This window comes from Acomys russatus, chromosome 2, assembly GCF_903995435.1.
Source record: "Acomys russatus chromosome 2, mAcoRus1.1, whole genome shotgun sequence".
NCBI classification, from domain to species: domain Eukaryota; kingdom Metazoa; phylum Chordata; class Mammalia; order Rodentia; family Muridae; genus Acomys; species Acomys russatus.
In genome coordinates this window covers 105,118,586-105,139,534 of record NC_067138.1, presented here as the reverse complement: position 1 = coordinate 105,139,534, position 20,949 = coordinate 105,118,586, and the positions used below count along the sequence as shown (strand labels likewise).

Genomic DNA, 20,949 nt, shown 5'->3' with positions numbered 1-20,949 from the left:
CTATGTGTGTCTTTCTGTTACACACACACACACGCACACACACACACACAAACCACACACACACACACACACACACACACACACACACACGGGGCAGCTGGGGGAGTGTCTCAGCCAAACTGTATAGGTTCTGTGGAGATTTCTTCAGACTGCCTACTGTGTTTGAATGACTGACACAGTTGGAATTACCTTTGTGTTTACTTCTTCTCCTCATCAAGCTAGAAAAGGGGGTGGTGCCATTTATTCTAGCCAAGACACAGGGCATTGCCACCTGCCTCCTCCCTATCTCCCCATCCTACTTTACTCACCATGAGAAGCAAGGGAAGAAACTCATGTCCAGACAAAGTGTGTGGCCATGAGAGTGAAGCCGCAGAGCAGCAGGATCACTCCGAGTCCCCAGGACACTGACTTGAAGTACTCTTTCCATAGGCCATGGCTATTTTGCTTTGCTATAATGACTTAACTATTGCTTGACGCCTTATTCTCTTAAAAGTTTTGGCTTATGTTAACTTTAATAGTTGTCTCAATTTATTAAGCATTTCAAAATACTGTGACCATTCAATATTTAAAAATTTAATAAATGGTGTCCATATGAAAAAACTTTAAAAAAAGATTTTTATTTAATTATATATATTGAGTGGGGGGTGTACACATGAATGCAAGTGCCCAGAAGCCTCAGTTCCCTCTAGAGCTGGAGTTGCAAGTCATTGTGTGCTGCTCATTGTAGGTGCAGGGAACTCACTCTGTAGATGAGGCTGGCTTTGAACTCAGAGATTCACCTGCCTTTGCCTCCTGAGTGCTGGGATTAATAACAGTATGTGTCACCACACTCAGCATAACAGTTTTAAAGTTAGCCGGAAGGGTAAGTCCTTTGGAGAAAAATATAAAAAAAAATCTCTGTGAACTTGCAGGAGCCAAAATTTTCTCAAGGCATAAAAAATCATATTTGTAAAAGAAAATTTAATAAATTAGACTTCGTTAAATTTGATTTTTTTCTTCTGATTGGAAGATCACATTAAAAACTGAATAGATACCAGTGAGTTTTTTTTAATTTGAAAAGTATTTTTGTTTTATAATAAAGTTTAAAATAAAAATTCAAAATAAAAAATGAGAGAAATAAATAGGTAAGCTATGTATTGAGAAGAAAATATTTGTCATGCATGTAATCTGATAAGACTTATGTGCAAAATATGTAAATAAGAACAATTAAATAGAAAAATACAAAATACTTGACCAAACTGTTAATCCTACTGAACAAGAATAAAGACTATTACCAAGATTCTCTGGTCAGATTAAACAAGCTTTATTTCCTGTCAGACAGGGCTATCTCCCTAAAGCATGGTTTGAGAAAATAGCATGAAACACAGGAGAAAGTAGGGTTTATGTAGCCCAAAAACTGCAAGACTAGAGGTTTTCAAGTGTTGGGGGATTTCCAGAGGAAATTTGGTCACATAGGAACTTGAGTGAACATTTCAGTATTATTTGGCAGAGCATCTTATATCTTTTTTTTCCTTTTTATTAATTTATTCTTGTTACATCTCAATGTTTATCCCATCCCTTGTATCCTCCCAATCCTCCCTCCCGCCCCCATTTTCCCATTATTCCCCTCCCCTACGACTGTTTCTGAGGGGGATTACCTTCCCCTGTATATTCTCATAGGGTATCAAGTCTCTTCTTGGCAACCTGCTGTCCTTCCTCTGAGTGCCACCAGGTCTCCCCATCCAGGGGACATGGTCAAATGTGAGGCACCAGAGTACATGAGAAAGTCATATCACACTCTCCACTCAACTGTGGAGAATATTCTGACCATTGGCTAGATCTGGGAAGGGGTTTAAAGTTTACCTCCTGTATTGTCCTTGGCTGGTGCCTTAGTTTGAGCGGGACCCCTGGGCCCAAATCTGCCTATCATATTGTTCTACTTGTAGGTTTCTAGGACCCTCTGTATCCTTTTATTTTGCTATTCTCCCATGTGTTTCTCATTTAGAGTCCCAATAGGATGCCCTCCCCTCTGTCCCAGTTTCCTGGTAAGTGAAGGCTTTCGTGGGACATGCCCTTGGGCTAGTATGCAGATATAAGTGAGTATATACCATTTGATTCTTTCTGCTTCTGGGTTAACTCACTCATTATGATCATTTCTAGCTCAATCCATTTATCCACAAATTTCGGGAATTCCTTGTTTTTAAAAGCTGAGTAGTATTCCATAGTGTATATGTACCACAGTTTCTTTATCCGCTCTTCTACTGAGGGACACTTAGGCTGTTTCCATGTTCTGGCTATTATGAATAAGGCTGCTATGAACATGGTTGAGCAAATTTTCTTGTTGTGTGCTGGAGCATCTTCTGGGTATATTCCAAGGAGTGGAATAGCTGGGTCTTGAGGAAGCTCTATTCCCATTTTTCTGAGATAGCACCAGATAGATTTCCAAAGTGGCTGTACTAGTTTGCATTCCCACCAGCAGTGAAGGAGTGTTCCTCTCTCCCCACATCCTCACCAGCATGTGGTGTCACTTGAATTTTTGATCTTAGCCATTCTGATGGGTGTAAGATGGAATCTCAGAGTTGTTTTGATTTGCATTTCCCTGATGACTAAGGAGGTTGAGCATTTCTTTAAGTGTTTCTCAGCCACTTGATCCTCCTCTGTTGAGAATTCTCTGTTTAGTTCCAAGCCCCATTTCTCAATTGGGTTATTCGGTTTGGTGGTGTTTAATTTCTTGAGTTCTTTATATATTTTGGATATTAGACCTTTGTCAGATGTAGGGTTGGTGAAGATTTTTTCCCAGTCTGTAGGTTGTCGCTTTGTTCTCTTGACAGTGTCTCCTGCCTTACAGAAGCTTCTCAGCCTCATGAGGTCCCATTTATTAATGGTTGACATTAAGGCCTGGGCTGTTGGTGTTCTGTTCAGGACATTGTCTCCAGTGCAAATATGTTCCAGGCTCTTCCCCACTTTTTCCTCTAAGTGACTTTTTGTCTCTGGTTTTATGTTTAGGTCTTTAATCCACTTGGATTTGAGCTTTGTGCAAGGTGACAAATATGGGTCCAGTTGCATTTTTGTACACATAGACCTCCAGTTAGACCAGCACCATTTGTTGAAGATGCTATCCTTTTTCCATTGAATGGATTTGGCTTCTTTGTCAAAAATCAAGTGACCATATGTGTGTGGATTCATATCTGGGTCTTCGATTCGATTCCACTGATCAACCAGCCTGTTGCTGTGCCAGTACCATGCTGTTTTAATTACTATTGCTTTATAGTACAGTTTGAGATCAGGTATGGAGATTTCTCCGGAGCACCTTTTATTGTACAAGATTGTTTTAGCTATTCTGGGTTTTTTGTTTTTCCATATGAAGTTCAGAATTCAACTTTCATTGTCTTTAAATAATTGTGTAGGTATTTTGATAGGGATTGCATTGAATCTGTAGATTGCTTTTGGTAGGATGGCCATTTTTACTATGTTAATTCTCCCGATCCATGAGCAAGGAAGATCATTCCATCTTCTCAGGTCATCTTCAATCTCTTTCTTCAGAGTTTTGAAATTTTTTTCCAACAAGTCCTTCACTTGCTTAGTTAGGGTAACTCCTTGACATTTTATATTGCTTGTGGCTAATGTGAAGGGTGTGGTTTTCCTAATTTCTTCCTCTGTAAGCTTGTCATTTGTGTATAGGAAGGCTACAGACTTTTTTGAGTTAATTTTGTATCCAGCCAATTTGCTGAAGGTGTTTAGGAGTTCTCTGGTGGAATTTTGAGAGTCACTTATGTACACTATCATATCATCTGCAAATAGAGATAATTTGACTTCCTCCTTTCCCATTTGGATACCCTTGATCTCCTTTTGTTGTCTTATTGCTCTGGCTAGAACTTCGAGTACTATATTGAAGAGATATGGAGAGAGTGGGCAGCCTTGCCTTGTTCCCGATTTTAGAGGAATTTCCTTGAGTATCTCACCATTTACTTTGATTTTGGCTATTGGCTTGCTGTATATAGCCTTTATTATGTTGAGGAAAGTGCCTTGTATCCCCGATCTCTCTAAAACTTTAAACATGAATGGGTGTTGAATTTTATCAAATGCTTTCTCTGCATCCAAAGAGATGATCATGTGGTTTTTTTATTTTCAGTTTGTTTATATGGTGGATTACATTGATGGATTTCCATATATTAAACCATCCTTGCATGCCTGGAATGAAGCCTACTTGGTCATGATGAATGATATCTTTGATGTGTTCCTGTATTCGTTTTGCAAGTATTTTATTTAGTATTTTTGCATCTATGTTCATAAGATAAATTGGTCTGAAATTCTCTTTCTTTGTTGAGTCTTTGTGAGGTTTAGGTATCAATGAGACTATGGCCTCATAGAATGAATTTGGTAATGTTCCATCCATTTCTATCTTTTGGAGTAGCTTGAAGAGTATTGGTATTAGCTCGCCCTTGAAGGTCTGGTAGAATTCTGCACTGAAGCCGTCTGGCCCTGGGCTTTTTTTGTTTGGGAGACTATCGATGATTGCTTCTATTTCTGTAGGGGAAATGGGACTATTTAGCTTGTTTATCTGTTCTTCATTCAACTTTGGCAAGTGAAATTGATCAAGAAAATCATCCATTTCCCTTAGATTTTCAAATTTTGTGGCGTATATGCCTTCAAAGTAGGATCTTATGATTCTTTGAATTTCTTCAGTGCCTGTTGTTATGTCTCCCTTTTCATTTCTGATTTTGTTGATTTCAATACTGTCTCTCTGCCTTTTAGTTAGTTTGGCTAATGGCCTGTCTATCTTGTTGATTTTCTCAAAGAACCAGCTTTTGGTTTTGTTGATTCTTTGGATTGTTTTTTTAGTTTCTAATTTGTTAATTTCAGCCCTGAGTTTGATTATTTCCAGGCATCTACTCCTCTTGGGTGTTTCTGCTTCTTTTTTTTCTAGGGCTTCCAGTTGTGTCGTTAAGATGCTTATGTGCGATGTTTCCAATTTCTTTTTAAAGGCACTTAGTGCTATGAATTTTTCTCTTAGCACTGCTTTCAATGTATCCCACAAATTTGGGTATGTTGTTTCTTCATTTTCATTGAATTTCAGAAACTCCTTGATTTCTTTCTTTATTTCTTCTCTGACCCAGGTGTCATTTAGCAGAGAGTTGTTTAGTTTCCATGTACGTGTAGGCTTTTTGTTATTTTTGTTGTTGTTGAATTGCAGCCTAAGAGCATGGTGATCTGATAGGATACAAGGTATTATTTCAATCCTCTTGTATCTATTGAGGCTTGCTTTGTGACCCACGATGTGATCAATTTTGGAGAAGGTTCCATGGGGTGCAGAGAAGAAGGTTTATTCTTTCTTGTTTGGGTGAAAGGGTCTATAGATATCTGTTAGATCCATTTGACCCATGGCATTGGTTAATGATGTTATTTCTCAGCTTAGTTTCTGTTTCAATGACTTATCCTTCAGTGAGAGTGGGGTGTTGAAGTCTCCCACTATTATTGTGTGGGGATCGATGTGTGGTTTAAGCTTTTTTAGCAGATCTTTTACAAATGTGGGTGCCCTTGTATTGGGAGCATAGATGTTCAGAATTGTGATGTCATCATGGTTGACTTTACCTTTGATGAGTATGAAGTGTCCTTCCTCATCCCTTTTGATTAACTTTGGTTGAAAGTCTATTTTGTTCGATACTAAAATGGCTACGCCTGCTTGCTTCTTGTGACCATTTGCTTGGAATATTTTTTTCCAACCTTTTACCCTGAGGTAATGCCTTTCATTATGGGTGAGATGTGTTTCTTGAATGCAGAAGAATGCTGGATCTTGTTTATGCACCCATTCAGTTAGTCTGTGTCTTTTTATTGGAGAACTAAGGCCATTGATGTTGAGAGATATTAATGACCAGTGACTGTTAAGAGTCTTAATTTTGATGTTGTTTCCAGTCGAGCGTTTGTGTAGTTGTGTTTTTGCCATAGAATAGTTATCTATTTCCTGGGTAGTTTTGGTTGTAGCTTGACCCTTTGGGATGGAGTTTTCTTTTAGTACCTTGTGTAAAGCTTGATTTGTGGATAGGTACTGTTTGAATTTGTTTTTGTCATGGAATATTTTGTTTTCTCCATCAATGGTTATTGATAATTTTGCTGGATAAAGTAGTCTGGCCTGGCATCTGTGGTCTCTTAGGGTTTGCAGGATCTCTGTCCAGGCCCTTCTGGCTTTTGTGCTCTCTGCTGAGAAGTCGGGTGTAATTCTGATAGATTTACCATTAAATGTTATTTGGCCCTTTTCTCTTGCAGCTTTTAATATTTTTTCTTTGTTCTGCATGTTTTGTGTTTTGATTATTATGTGGCGGGCAGTTTTTCTTTTCTGGTCAATTCTATTTGGTGTTTTGTAGGCCTCTTGTATGTTTATAGGCATCTCTTTCTTTAGATTCGGGAAATTTTTTTCTATGATTTTGTTGAGAATAGTTTCTGGGCCTTGGAGTCTGATATCTTCTCTTTCTTCAATGCCTATTATCCTCAAATTTCATGGTGTCCTTAATCTCTTGGATGTTTTGTGTCAGGAGTTTTCCAGATTTGGCATTTTCTTTAATGGTTGATTCAATATCTGTGATTGTATCTTCTAGACCCGAGATTCGTTCTTCCATCTCTTGGATTCTGTTAGAAAAGCTCACCACTGTGTTGCTTGCCTTCTTCTCTGAGGTCTCACGTTCTCATTTTTCTTCTGTCTGTGTGTTTATCATTGAATCCATTTTCATTTTCAGATCTTGAACTGATTTTTTGATTTCTTTCATCTGATTTTTTGTATATTCCTGAGTTTCTTCCATTGCCTCTTTATAGGTCTTCAGAGCTTGAACCGTTTTATTTATTTCTTTCATCTGGTTGTTTGCATTTTCCTGAAATTTTTCCGGTTCCACTCTATGTGCTTCTTTTATGTCTCTCATCTGTTTGTCTGCGTCTTCCTGCATTTGATTACGAATTTTGTTTGTTTCCTCCATTATCATCCTCATTACTAAGGATTTGAGGTCATTTTCTTGTATTTCTGTTGTATTTGAATTCTCTGGGTTGTTTTCTTTGGGATAGCTGGAAACTGGAGACGCCATGTTGTTTTGGGTTTTTTTGCGTATGCTTTTTCGCTGTCCTTTAGACATCTTGCCATCTTTGTTTTTGTTGGGTAGCTTCCAGAGTTGGATGGAGGGACTCTGATGATAGATTCACTTGTTTTCTCACGATTTCCCTAGGCTGGGAGCTCAAAGCTTCACTGGTGTGAATGTTAGGAGGTTAGCCCTGTTGTTCTGGTCTCTCATAGCCAGTGATCTTCAGCCCCCCTGTGCTGTGGGTCCTGCAATTGTTCTGGGTCTCTGAATGAGCGTTGGGTCAGACCAAGGTATCCACAGCCTTCTGTGTTCCCTGCCAAGTCCAGCCAGGAACACTGGGCCCGAACCACGGGCTGAAATCAGCTAGATTCTCAAGGCCTGAACCGTCTGCCGAGCTCAGCTAGGGATTCTGGGCCCAAAATGCACACAGGGTCCAGCCAGAATTTTTGGGCTGGGATTACACACCAAGCTCAGCTAGGGCCTTTTGGCCCAAAGTGCGTGCTGTGGTCAGTTATTGACTCAGTGCCCGAACTGTCCACCAATCTCAGCCAGGAATTCTGGATTCAAACTGCACACTGTGTCCAATCAGAGTCTTAGAGCTGGTGGAACCGAGCACTCTGTCCAGCCTGCGTCACAGCAGAAGAACTGCGGCTGCACTGAGTCCGCGCCGGTGTTGGAACTGAGCGCTCCGCCCAGGCTGCATCACAGCAAGAGAATTGCGGCTCCGCTGAGTTAGCGCCAATGGTAGAACCAAGTGCTCCGCCCAGACTGTGTCACTGCAGGGGAGCTGCTGCTGAGCTGAGGTGGTGCCTAGGATGGAACTGAGCGCTCCACCAAGCCTGTGCCAAAGCAGGAGAACTGCGGCTGCTCTGAGTTAGCGCCAGTGGTGGAACCAATTGCTCCACCCAGACTGTGTCACTGCAGGGGAGCTGCCGCTGAGCTGAGGTGGCGCCTAGGGTGGAACTGAGTGCTCGGCCAAGCCTGCGCCACAGCAGGAGAACTGCAGCTGCTCTGAGTTAGCGCCTGTTTTGGAACCAAGCTCTCTGCCCAGACTATGTCACTGCAGGGGAGCTGCCGCTGAGCTGAGGTGGTGCCTAGTGTGGAACTGAGCGCTCCACTAAGCCTGCGCCACAGCAGGGGAGCTGTGGCCGAAGCTGAGTTAGTGCCTCGGGCAGAATTGCTTGCTGGGCTGGGCCAGTGCCCGGGACTCTGGGGCCGAACTGTCCGCCGAGTCCAGTCTGGGTCCGAAGACTCCACGCGACCCAAATCCTGCTCCGAGTCCCCTCTACCGCAGCAACTCCCACCAGCCACCACACCAATCGCCTCCACCGGAAGGCTATGAGCTGCAAACCTCAGTCACCACCGCTGGTGCCACTGGTGCTGCTGCCTCTGCCGCTGCCGCTCCGATCAGAGAAAATCCACGCTCCTCCTGTGTGCAGGGCACGCAGGTCCTCTGCACCCTGGTCCCTCCGAACCGTGGAGCACTCCCGCTGCTGTGATGTTCGGACCTCGGTGTTCCTGGCTCAGAAATCTGTGCAATTCCCTGAATTGTTCACTGGAGCCTCCAAACGCGGTCCACACTGCTCGCCGCCATCTTGGATCCTCTTAGAGTTTATTTTTTCGCATCTTATATCTTAAGATGGGTGAAGGTAAGGGTATAAGATGTGGAACATGTCAAATTCCAGAAAATGGGTCAAGACCTGGTCAAATCCAAGTTTTACATTAAACCAGAATGAATTAATTTTGACCCTTTAACAAGATGGCTTTTAATCTTAATCTGGAGGCAGGATATAGATAGATACGTTTTTCGAGACAGGGATTCTCTGTGTACACTTGACTGTCCTGGACAAGGCTGGCCTCAAACTCACCACAGTCCATCTGCCTCTGCTCCCTGGGTCAGCACCACCACATCCAGTTTATATTTTAAACTAAGTCCATATCCATCCTGTAACCTAGCAATGCACTCTCAGATGTGTATGTGAAAATCATAGATACGCAAAAGGCTGTGTAGAAGAATGTTCTTAGCAACTAAATTCCTAATAATCTCAAACTGGAAACAGCACACATGTCCATACAGAAGAAAATGGAAAGGCAAATTATGCTATACTTAAGCAAAGAAATACTACCAGACAATGAAACAGAGCACACTATTAACGTATACAACAACAAAGATCATCTCAAAACCATTTTAAGCAGAAGAAGCCAAATAAACAGGTTGTATGCTTCTTATAGCCCTCAAGAGACAGCAGCTGTGTGTAGTTGATGCCTTTGGGCTGGGAATTAAACTAAAAGGAAGGGGCAGAAGGAAAGGAGTGACATGCGTGTGCATCTCAGGGAGAGGCACATTGGTGCATGCTGTTAGAGCTCCTTCGTCAAACGAGCTGTGTGTTTTATGTCAATCATATGTCAGTAAGTAAAAAGTGTATTGAATGAAACTCACAACATTCTGGGAAAATAAAGGGATCTACAAAAGTATGATTAGAAATAACCATGAACATATTTCCTAAGGGTTATAGTGTGAGATAGTAATAGTACAATAATATATATATTCTTTGTGGTGCTTGGAATGTCTTTAAAATTAAAGTGGCACTCAACTTTCCTTAAAATTGTGGAAGATGAGCCAGGAAAATGACTCAGCAGATCAGGGTGCTTGTAGATAAGGCTTGTGAAATAAGTTCCGTGTCTGGAATCTGTATAGTGGAAGGAGAAATGTGTGTAGCCCTAGCTCTTCTGGAGCCCACTATAGAGATCACTCTGACTTCAAGCCCCTAGAGATTCACCTACCTCTGCTTCCCAAGGCTTGGATTGAAGGCGTGTGCCACCATGCGCAGCACCTCCCTTTGTGTGCATGGGTGTCCTTATTCTTTGCCTGATGTCCCTGTAAGATAAAACTAGATAAGGGCAAAGTGCTTTTGCTCCCTGTAACTACTGTAAAAGCAACAACAGAATCCCAGCATCTCTAGTACCCATTAAGAATGGTAATTGTGGCAGCTCAGAAATGGTAGATCCAAAATGACAATCACAGTTAGTCTTCAGAGTCCTTACTAGAAATTTCTAACTAGTACTGGTAATATACCATAGGTGGGACAATCCAATAACCTTATCAACCAGAGTAAGCTTAATAATAATAATCCCAACAGGCATGCTGACACATGTGTGTAATCCCAGCACTGATGAGGCTGAAGCATGAGGATCATGAGTTCAAGACCAACCTCGTTTACTAGCACAACCCTGTTTCAAAAAGTAAAAGAGAAAAAAAGAGAGAGAGAGACAAAAGACTGATATTCCTTCAACTGCCCTTTTCTGGCTATCTGGATACTATAATGCCTGTTTCAAGTATTCCAGTGATAGCAGCTAATAGTTCATAATAAGAGTTTTATATGCCATATTTCACTGTGAAAGAACCCTTAGTTAGTACTTTCCAGACTGTTTATAAGAGGTACAAAATCAATAAAGTGCAGGCACCTTTTTGGTTGAACATGCTTTAAACAAGGTGACAAAGCAAGCTACAATTCATGAAGGATATGAAAGGCAAATGCCATATCTGCTTGAGATTATAGAGAGAGCATTGATTTTTTTTTTTTTTAGCAGAAAGATCTATGCTCAAATTTTAGTTTTGCTAAGATAAAAGGTTTGACCTCTTAACAAAAAGTACAGTAGTGGTGATGGGGCTGATAACAGACTAAATCTTAGGACCGTCTTTTTTTGTTTAGTAGTAGTGTTAAATATTTCCTAGGGGTCAGTAAATATTCGAAACAGACATAAATTATTAGAAAAGTGGGTGTAGTATGTCTACTGCATTTTGTTGCATCCTGAATCCTTTGCACTTTCTGGCTGACTCTAATCCTCTCACCTTTTCTTTGTTGTTGTTGCTGTTGTTTTTCTAAAGGGATCAATAAATGACCCTCTTCCTTGCTGACCTCTTAATTAGTAAGTCAGTCTCCCTTAATCTCCTCCCATATTGGAGGTAATGTGCAAGTCCCTCAGAGCTTGGCGGGCGGCGGGGTGGAGTTCTTAGGGCTCTAGGATTGCTTTTTCTGAATCTTCCCAGATTAAAAGTTAGAGAACTATGGTAACACTGAGGAAAGAAGCACATGGGAAAGTGTGTGAACGCGGGGCAATAAACGAAGATGACGATTGCTGAAGGAGGTTTTGAGAGACAGTAGGTAGAGTTGTAGTTGTCTCTCTGTGTGTGGTGGCTATAGATAAACAAGTTTCTTTTTAAGCAACAGAAGTGACCAAGAAGGCAGAGGAGAGGAAGGAATTCTTGGTATTAAAATACACGCGTGCGCACGTGCGCGCACACACACACACACACACACACACACACACACCACACACAGGAGCACATACACACACACACATATAGTTTCTGACAGCTGTAGAACTGTTTTCAGGAGGAAATATATTATCTGCAGTTGCAATGTTTAGACATCTGGCAATTGGATAAAATAATTTTTGGCAAAATAGGAAAACAGATGGAGTAAATGTACAGTAGGGCAGTAACTTTCATTTCTTGTACATACACAGTGAGATCATTCTCGGCAATAAATTCTTGGAGAAGTTGAGTAGGGCTTGGGTAAATGTCATAGTTTATGACTGAATACATATAAACAGGTGAAAACTCAATATAGAGAGGTAATGGCAACTACCTGATAAAGACACTTAGAACCCTTTCGTCCTACAGGAAGGATTGATTTAGAGATATAATGGTACAATAGTTGGATTTACCAAGTGTTTTTGAAAAGATTCTGCTTACAATTTTGGCAATCATGGATATATGAAATAAATGCCTTTTGTTCCCCCAAAACAAATATATATCATTTAAAATGTTAACTATAAAAATTTTGGCCTATAATTTCTAGAACAAATAACCAGGATTACTTTTAGCGGTGAGATAGCCATGGATGTATTAAAGGACACTTGACCATTGAACTGTTTAAAAACAGCATCCTGAGCTAAAGTTGTTCCACAGTGTTGGCAATATCTAAGCCTTGACACCTTTTGTTTTTAAGCTCTAAGTTCATCTGTATATTCAATATTCTTGTGCCTTTTAAAATTTTCTTTTTGAGACAGGGTTTTGTGATTTCAAGATGGTGTCATCTGCAGGGCGTGAACAAGGATGCCCTTGACCTTGTGATCCTTGCCTGTACCTCCTATGGGCTGAGACTTAGAGGCGTTCCCCATCATGCCTAGGGTATCAATGCTAGAGACTGGAACCAGGGCTTTGTGCACGCGAGGCAAGCACTCTGCCCACTGCGCTACTACGTTCCCAACTCCCTTTCATGCCTTTCCTGGTCTCTTATTTGAGCCCCATCCTTCCCACTCACAAGAATCTTTCTGTAACAGATTACTGCAGCCCACCTCGACTGTTCTTTCCTTCCTGAATTTCTCTAACAGATACACTAACTCAAAACCTCATCTTAGCTTGTTTAACTCTTGACTGATAATCTTTGAGGCCATAGCAATTTATCCTTTTCTTTTTAAATTGTGGGGTGGGGCGTGGGAGGGAAGGAAGGGAGGGAGGAGGAATGGGGGTGCATGTATGCCTTGATACATCCAGAAGTTAGAGGGCAACATGGGTATTGGTCTTCATCTTTTGCCTAGAGACTCATTCTCTTGTCCGTGACTGTTTGTCAGGCTAGCAGAGCCACAGTCTTGCAGGATTCTCCAGCTCTACCCCCTCCCATCTTGCTCTAGGAGAGCTAGGATTGCAGGCATGTGCAGCCATGTGTGACTTTATGTGGACTGTGAGATTCTGAACGTAGGTCCTCATGCTTACTGCACTATCATGTCACCCATCAACCATCTTTGCAGGAGAGTGCTGGGATTACAGATGGGTTTAATTCCATCTGACTATATGGATTCTGGAGATCTGACCTTCAGGCCCTTATCTCCCTTCCCCTCATTATGTTTCCTTATACACATTAGTTGAGTGGTCAGTAAGCATAACAGAAAACAAGGCTCAGAGAAAACAATTGACAGCATGGTGATGGATAATTAGAGAAAGCAGATGATGAATTGGAAACCCAACCTAGCCTCTGGGAAGGTAAGAGGTAATACTCCATGGTAAGACAGTAGACTGACTTGAGACCCACGTGGGCATGATCTTGTGACAATTGTAGGTGCTGGTTCGTAAGTAAGTGTCTTCTGAGTAAAGTATGATGGCCACCTTTCCTTTTCAACCATTCATTTCTTACACATGTTTTCATTCTCTAGGGTACAAAGATAAATCATATTTTCAGGAACAAATTCTGACAAGTTAGACAAAATATAAAATATTACCAAAATACATACTACTTAGAATACAAAGGAGGAAGTTACAGGGAGTTGTAGTTCAATCTACATGCTTAAGAGAGCTTAAGTGACAGACTTAGTTGTTTAAGACACTGACTAAGGTAGAAAGAACACTGACAGAAAAGTGGGTGAGGGGAGCAGTGAGCTTCCTTAGAACTTCCTCGTCAGCCCTGGTAACAAGCACCTCTGAGAGGTCTTGGTCTGGCTCCCTAATTATACTTACACATATTGTGTATTAGCAGGGAGAATGTGCTGGCCAGATTCCGCATCTCCAAAACTGCTGGAACACTTATTGGCAAACAGTTAGTGATGTTTCATGTTGATGTAGCAAATAAGCTTAATAATCTCAGTGCATCAAATTGAGGTTATTGTAGAGATCTGAAATAGCTACCTCATTTGAGAGAATAGGGTTTACTTTGAAAGTGATAAATGCATTCAAAATCCAAAAGAAAGAACAAAAAAGGTGTTATTAATGTGAGTCTTCCTAGGTTACTTAAGGTATTTTCAAAGATCTGTAACCAAATGTAAGTACTTCTGTTCCAAATTATTATTTATTTCTAGTCATTGGGTCCTTCAAAAGTCACAAGGAAGAAAAGTGTTACAGCTTATTCTCCAACTACTGGAACTTGTCAGTTGAGCCCATTTTCTTCTCCCACAACCCCCAAAGAGCAGGAGCGCAGAAACAGACCGTCGAATGGTTAGTTGAACATTTTTTTCCACTTATGGTAAGATGTTCCTACTTATTGGTTAAATCAAGATTTTGATTTAGTAATATATAGCTCTTGTTGGAGCTGGGTTTTCTCTCTTCTCAAGGAATTTAACATAGAAAAGGCTAGAATGTAAATGTTACTTTGGACATAAATGTAAACTTCACAGGCACTTATTTTAAAATGCTACTGCTGTTCCCTTCCTATCCCATTCATTAAATAGAAATTATGGCCTGACTGCCTTCAGCTAGTATCAATTATAATGGTTACAGATATGCCCTTAACAAGCTATCCATCATGTGCATAAATTAAAGGGCACATAACTCAGGTATTGCCACACTGCAATTTAAGAGGGATGCTTCTAAATGTTATTTTTATCCATATCTTGTCCATTTAGCTTTACCCACATTTAGTATAGGTTTAGTTTACCTTTATTGTGTTTCATGCCCTTTTTCTCATTTTAAATGTTTTTCTAAAAAAACTGTAAAATTTTTTCATATAGGATAACCTAATTTTAATATAAAATAATTATTTTAAAATATTACTCACTTAATTCTGACATAGAGTTTTGTTGTTCTCTAGTATTGCTAATATCTATATTTAAAGGCACAGGTCTCCATTTCATATGCTTAATTTTTTATATTGTAAAAGGTCATGAATCAGTGACATGTCATTCTCTGTAATATAAAATTTTAAATAGGCTCAAATTTAGTGAAATGTAGTTTAGATATGCTATGACTAACCCAATTCATATTTTACTGTTTAACACTTATTGGATGTTAAGCAGATACTACAATCTATACAGAAATTGGTCTCATTTTACCTAATTTACTTAATGAAATACATTATTAAAGATGTTTTTAGTGTCTTTTATTTTAATTCACCCAAATGCTTTTATTCTAAAGCTATTAATATTATGTTTGTTTTCACAAAATTTATGAAAATCTATACATTTCTCTCAAGTTCTATAGTTTTTGCACACCTGAGATATCTTCTTAATTAAAAAAATAAAAGCTTAGAGATTGCATATCTCTGTATAAAAATCTCAATAGATTTTAAGTTCATACATACTCAATTTCCATATTGAAATTAAATATGGACTTAAGGGAATATTTCTTTTGCCCATAAAAAGATTGGTCACATGATTTCACTTGACATTTATATGGGTAATTATCACATTATAAGTACTAAGTATGCTCTTTTTTAAAAAGTCAAACTGCAAGGGTTTCTGGGGTGTGGGTGATATCTAGTTTTTGAGTTATGTAGTGATTACTAATTCATCCTAGTTATTAATTGAATGAATATATGTGATTAATTTACTCTGAAAGATATATGTACACACACATACACACATACCACATGTAGAAGCCTCAAAACAGAAATTTAAAGTCCTGAATGAGATCACATCATTTGTAATCATACCCCCATCCTAATAAGTCTTCTGCGTGCTTTAGAAATAAGAAAGCCTAATTGTTATCAGATATTATGGTTTCAAATAGAAAGTGTAACTTACAAAGGAATTGAAGATTCTGAGGAGGTCATGACCTACTTTATATTTGCCCCTTTTAAAATATTGTTCAAAAATCTAATGGGGATTTTAAAGGTGTGTACCACCCAGCCAGGCATGTATTGTGTTTACTTTTTAAGTAGAATGGAATGAAGAGGAGTAGTATTAACTGAAAATTATTATTTTGAAAGCTACCTAAAGTCCTATTGAGCAACAGAAAGGTACTTAAAGACCTAAGAAAATTAATGTTTTTATTGATCCACATATTATTTTGCAGTCATAAAAAATTCTGGTAAAATAACCTAGGCTGTCACTGGCTTCTGGGGCTGAAATGTGAGAATGAATTACAAATTAAGGAAGAGACTATAATATTTGATTTTGGGGTTTTAATGAATGTACAAAATTCAGGAAATTGACTTTTGGTCAAGATTGTTTTTTTAATTAATAAATGAAAAAAACAAAACCAGTCTACTTTCCTTTTCCTACTCCCCTTTTGTTTTCCCCCTTACTTCCTACTTAATATTTAGCAATCTAAATTCATCTTTTTTGTTGCTGACTTGTTTTTCTAAGGTGTGTCAGGCTACGCATGTCAGATTAGCCTTAATCCTCACCATTCTGTTTTTCAAGAGCTGGAATTACAGACAATTAAAATTTGGCAATTCAGCCAATTAAAAGTTGGTAAATTGTCCCTAACTTTGTTCTTTTCACATACAGGAACAAGAAAACGGTGTGTCGCCAGCTCACCTGCAGGAGAGGAATCCACAGCGATAGCCAGTGACAGGTGAGCTTGGGTTTGAAGTCATAGTCACCGAGTAGTATCCAGGGAAAGTCTGTTAAGAAAAGTCATTTAGTTTTGTAAATTACTAGTTCACAACTGGGGTGAACTATTCTATCTATACACTTATTTATATGACTTTCTTTTTAAAACTCTGTTGCTAAGGGAAGTAAGTATTTGTGATGTCTTGCAGGGCTCATGTAGTGGGAGTATATAATGCTTTAATTTTAATATTCATCAAGCCTACGAGTCAAGCTGAGCAAAGCTCATTCCACTGTCGCATGGACAGAGGGGAATCAGTGGCACAAGCGCGGGGAGGTGGGGCGGAGATGTAAGGGATCCGTGCAGACCTGAGCCAGCACTCGGGTGTGTTCACACTGACCTGCCACTGATGCCTTTGAGTGAAAGTGGGGAGGTTGCAGAAAGCCTGTGCATCCTCAGAATAATATTTATGTACTTCACATTGGAGTGATTGAATTAGAGGAATTATATTTTCAACATGGCTCATATGTTCATCTCATTTACCAGGTGTTTTCTGTGTGCCATACCTTATGATGTAAAGCAAAGTTTCAACCCACTTAAAGCTTGTGTTTTTTTTCCTTTTTTATTATTAATTTATTCATATTACATCTCAGTTGTTAGCCCATCCCTTGTATCCTCGCATTCCTCCCTCCCTCCCGCTTCCCCCTCTATTCCCCTCCCCTATGTCTGTGACTGAGGGGGACCTTCTCCCCCTGTATATGCTCATAGGGTATCGAGTCTCTTCTTGGTGACCTATTATCCTTCCTCTGAGTGCCACCAGGCATCCCCATCCAAGGGACATGGTCAAATATGTTAGTATATTCACCTCAACTTAGAAATGACTTATGTTGGAAAATGTTTTCAAAATCATTTCTATGAAACTTCGATGCATTTTCCACTCAGATCAGATGTCCTTTATTTCATAATATAAGTAGCTAGTGTGAGTTACCGAACACTGTTTAAAGCACTGCAGTGGTGAAGGTAAGTCTTCCAGGAAGCCTTAGCATCTCCTGCAGCACCTCATATGTCTCCCTGCTACCAAATGTTTTCATGTCCTAGGCTTCCCTACCCCACACACAATATATTTGCAAAGGACTGCTCCTTAAAATTCTGTGTTATGTTTATTTATTTGATTGGTGTGTGTGTGTGTGAGTGCACACACTTGCATGCGTGTGTGTTAGGGAAAGCATTTGCCATGGTGTGCATGTGAAGGTCAGGGGATAACTTCCAGGACTCAGTTCCTTCCTTCCGTCATGTGCCTCTCAGGGACTGAACTCAAGCCATCAGGCTGTTGGCAGGCACCTTTGTCCACTGAGCCAGGCCACTGGCCCAGCCAAGTGTTTTGCTCTTTTTTAAAATAAAAATTTAAAAGATTTGTTTATTTTTATTTTATGTGTATAAGTGGTTTTTTCTACTCTGAAAGTAGAGGCCAGATGGGGCCTCCAGATGCCCTGGAACTGAGGTTGTGCATGTGAACTGCCATGTCGGTCCTAAGAACTTAACCTGAGTCCTCCAAGAGCAGCAAGTGATCTTACCCACTGAGCCATCTCTCCAGCCACATACGTTTTCTAGTTAAAAATCCTAGTTCCTTAATGAGACCAATCTTGACTAGGTGTAAAGAACTTTTTTTAACCATTAGAACAGGCAACATGCATAAATAGCAAAAATCTGAAATTGTCTAGGAGGGTACGCATTCAGCACATGACAATTCTGGATCACAGATAATGGTATATTTGGAAGTTAGGTGAGAGCTAAACCAGGCGGCTCTCTGACACAACTGTAAAATGAAGCAGAGCTAGAAGGAAAAGTCAAAGTCCACAGTGGCAGAGGAGAGTTGGACAAAGGTGACACCACATAAACAAGTCCAAATCACAGATGACAACCCCAAGCCAGCTCTGCTTAAGCTGCCTTCACTAAGTTTACCACCCATGTCTTTCTTCCTCTGAGCTCATTACACTTTTAACAGAATGTCCCCTGGCAGTGTGCTCTCAAGTAGCAAGGAAGCTGCCCAACCTCTATTATGAGCCACTTAGGAATTTGTTTTTGTTTATTTAACTCATTAATTTCTGTCAATGTTTGTTTCTGAAAATCACACCAGTTGATGTTAAAATTACTGAATTTAAGTGGAGATACTTTGAAATACATAAAAATAATGCATTTAAAATTATTTTTCCACTTTGAAATGTTTAAAATTCTTGTAAGAGATCCATTTCTGTTTTTAAAAATATTTTTCTACCTATTTTGGAAAACCACTATAAAAACTTGATTTTTTTTTTTTTAAATCTCAAGTTAAATGGGACACATTTATGGATTAATTCTAAATGATCTTAAAATATTGTGCCAATATTCCTCATTGCTTTCTCTTTTATGCAAAATAATCATGTAGTCAAGAAAAGCATGGAAAAAGGAAGGTACCTGTTTCCAGAATGTTCATCAGGCTTTGGTATTTTGGAACCATTGTGTATCCGCTGTGCAGCCTGTACTATACACATTGCAAAGGTTTTGAAGGATTTATTTTATTTTATTTTATTTTATGTGTATGAGTGTTTTGCCTGCATGTATGTATGTGTACCACATGTGTTTCTAGTGCCTGAGGAGGTCAGAAGAGGGTGTCAGGTGCCCTGGAACTGGATTTACAGATGCTTGTGAGGGGTGCTGGGAACTCAACCCAGATCCTCTGCCAGAACAAGAAGTACTCTTAACTACCAAGCCATCTCTTTAGCAGCACTATATACAGTTTAAAATTCACTATGAGATGCTAAGTCATAAAACTGATAATCAGTTTCCAAAGAAACTGATATATAATGAAAATGACATTTAAAACATTTGTACTACATTTTTTTAATTTGGAGGGGGGAAGGGGAAGCATGCCACAGTGTTTGTGTGGACATCAGAAGACAGCTTGACGGAATCCGTTCTCTCCCACCATGTGGGTCCTGAGGATCGAACTCAAGTTGTCAGGCTTAGTAGCAGACACCTTTGCCCACTGAGCCACCTCAGAAGCCCAGAATGACATCTTATTGTGAGAATTTTCATCAGTGGTTTCCTACAATATCCTCAGCATTAATCTGTTCAGATAGAAAGAACTTGTTTACAGGGTGTTCAGTTGCCTACGTGTTAGAGTTAAAGGAGTAAGGTGTTTTAAAGAATGTTTTTGTTGAGCTGGGTTAGCTGCTTTTCTTCACAATGGAGGTATTCTGTCCAAACGACAGATAATTCTCTGCGAAGACAGTGCTGGTAATATGGGGAAATTGGATCTGAATCCTTAACCTCACGCTACTGTCAAAAATCGATTCTAAATGGATTGAAGGCCTGAATGTGGACGGTAAAAGAGTACATACCTTAAAGAAGATGTAAGACGGCTTTTTATGACCTCGAAATAGTTAAAAGTACTAATTGAAAAGGTGAGGGATTATAATATAGGCTGAATGGTATTGAACCTTTTTTGTTTTAGTATTTGTATTAAACTTGTGTGTGTGTGTGTGTGTGTGTGTGTGTGTGTGTGTGTGTGTGTGTGTGTGTGTAGCTATCCACACAGAGGTCAGAGGGTAACTTCCAAGAGTCCATCTTTTCTTCTGAAATGTGGTTCCAAGGAACAAATTCAGGTCACAGGCTTGGCAGCAAGGGCCTTGACCTGCTAAACCACCTCGCTGACTTGAAGCTTCATTTCATAAAAGGATCTTCTTAACAATTTCATAATCACTCGTTTATTGAAAAACTCCCATATTCTAACATAGCTCTGTTCTCTGGATGGTTGATTTGTCCTCTGTGCCTAGTCAGTTATTCCATGAAATATACAGTTAGAAGCAGGAAGAGAGTTATACTTCTCAGGAAGATGCCCATCTGAGTTATTAGTAGTCACTGTGTTCATCACTTGCTGTAGGTTCCTATGCATGAAACACACTTTGTTTGCAGTGACTTAGCTAATTATGTTCCATGTAATGAAAAAGATTTTGGAGACCGTCTTTATGATGTCTAAGCTAGCCTTGAGCTCTCCGATCCTCCCGCTTTTCCCTTCTCCTGTGTGCTGGAATTATGGCATTGTACTACCATGCTTGTTGATACAGGTCTATTCTTATCATGGTGTTTTGTTTTGAGATATGATATTAACTATGGCCTGTGTTGCCCTAGAATTCATTAACAGTTTCAGCCTTTCTGAGTGCTGGGACTACAGACATGAGCCACCACATCCAACTATTCAGGAAGAAAGGAAGAGTAGGAAGAAGAGCGAACATAAGAAAATGAGGGAGAGAATATTCCAGTAGGTCAGAACAGTCTCTACACTTGAGTGGAGAGTGGGATATGACTTTCTCACATACTCTGGTGCCTCACATTTGACCATGTCCCCTGGAGGGGGAGACCTGGTGGCACTCAGAGGAAGGATAGCAGGTTACCGAGAAGAGACTTGATACCCTATGAGCATATACAGGGGGAGGTAATCCCCCTCAGGAACAGTCATAGGGGAGGGGAATAAGGGGAAAATGGGAGGGAGGGAAGAATGGGAGGACACAAGGGATGGGATAACCATTGAGATGTAACAAGAATAAATTAATAATAAAAAATTTTTTTTAAAGTCCAAAAAAAAATATTTTCTTGGGC

At 39.8% G+C, this 20,949-nt stretch overlaps 1 long non-coding RNA gene across 1 annotated transcript in view; it reads left to right on the top strand.

The window, feature by feature from the left end:
• The window catches only part of LOC127205468 (uncharacterized), a 31,976-nt gene extending 17,506 nt beyond the window's left edge, over positions 1-14,470 (top strand). Inside the window, exon 3 of the long non-coding RNA XR_007832672.1 lies at positions 13,902-14,470. This is a non-coding gene — a long non-coding RNA (uncharacterized LOC127205468). The remainder of the gene's footprint in view (positions 1-13,901) is intronic.
• The last annotated feature ends 6,479 nt before the right edge of the window (positions 14,471-20,949 follow it).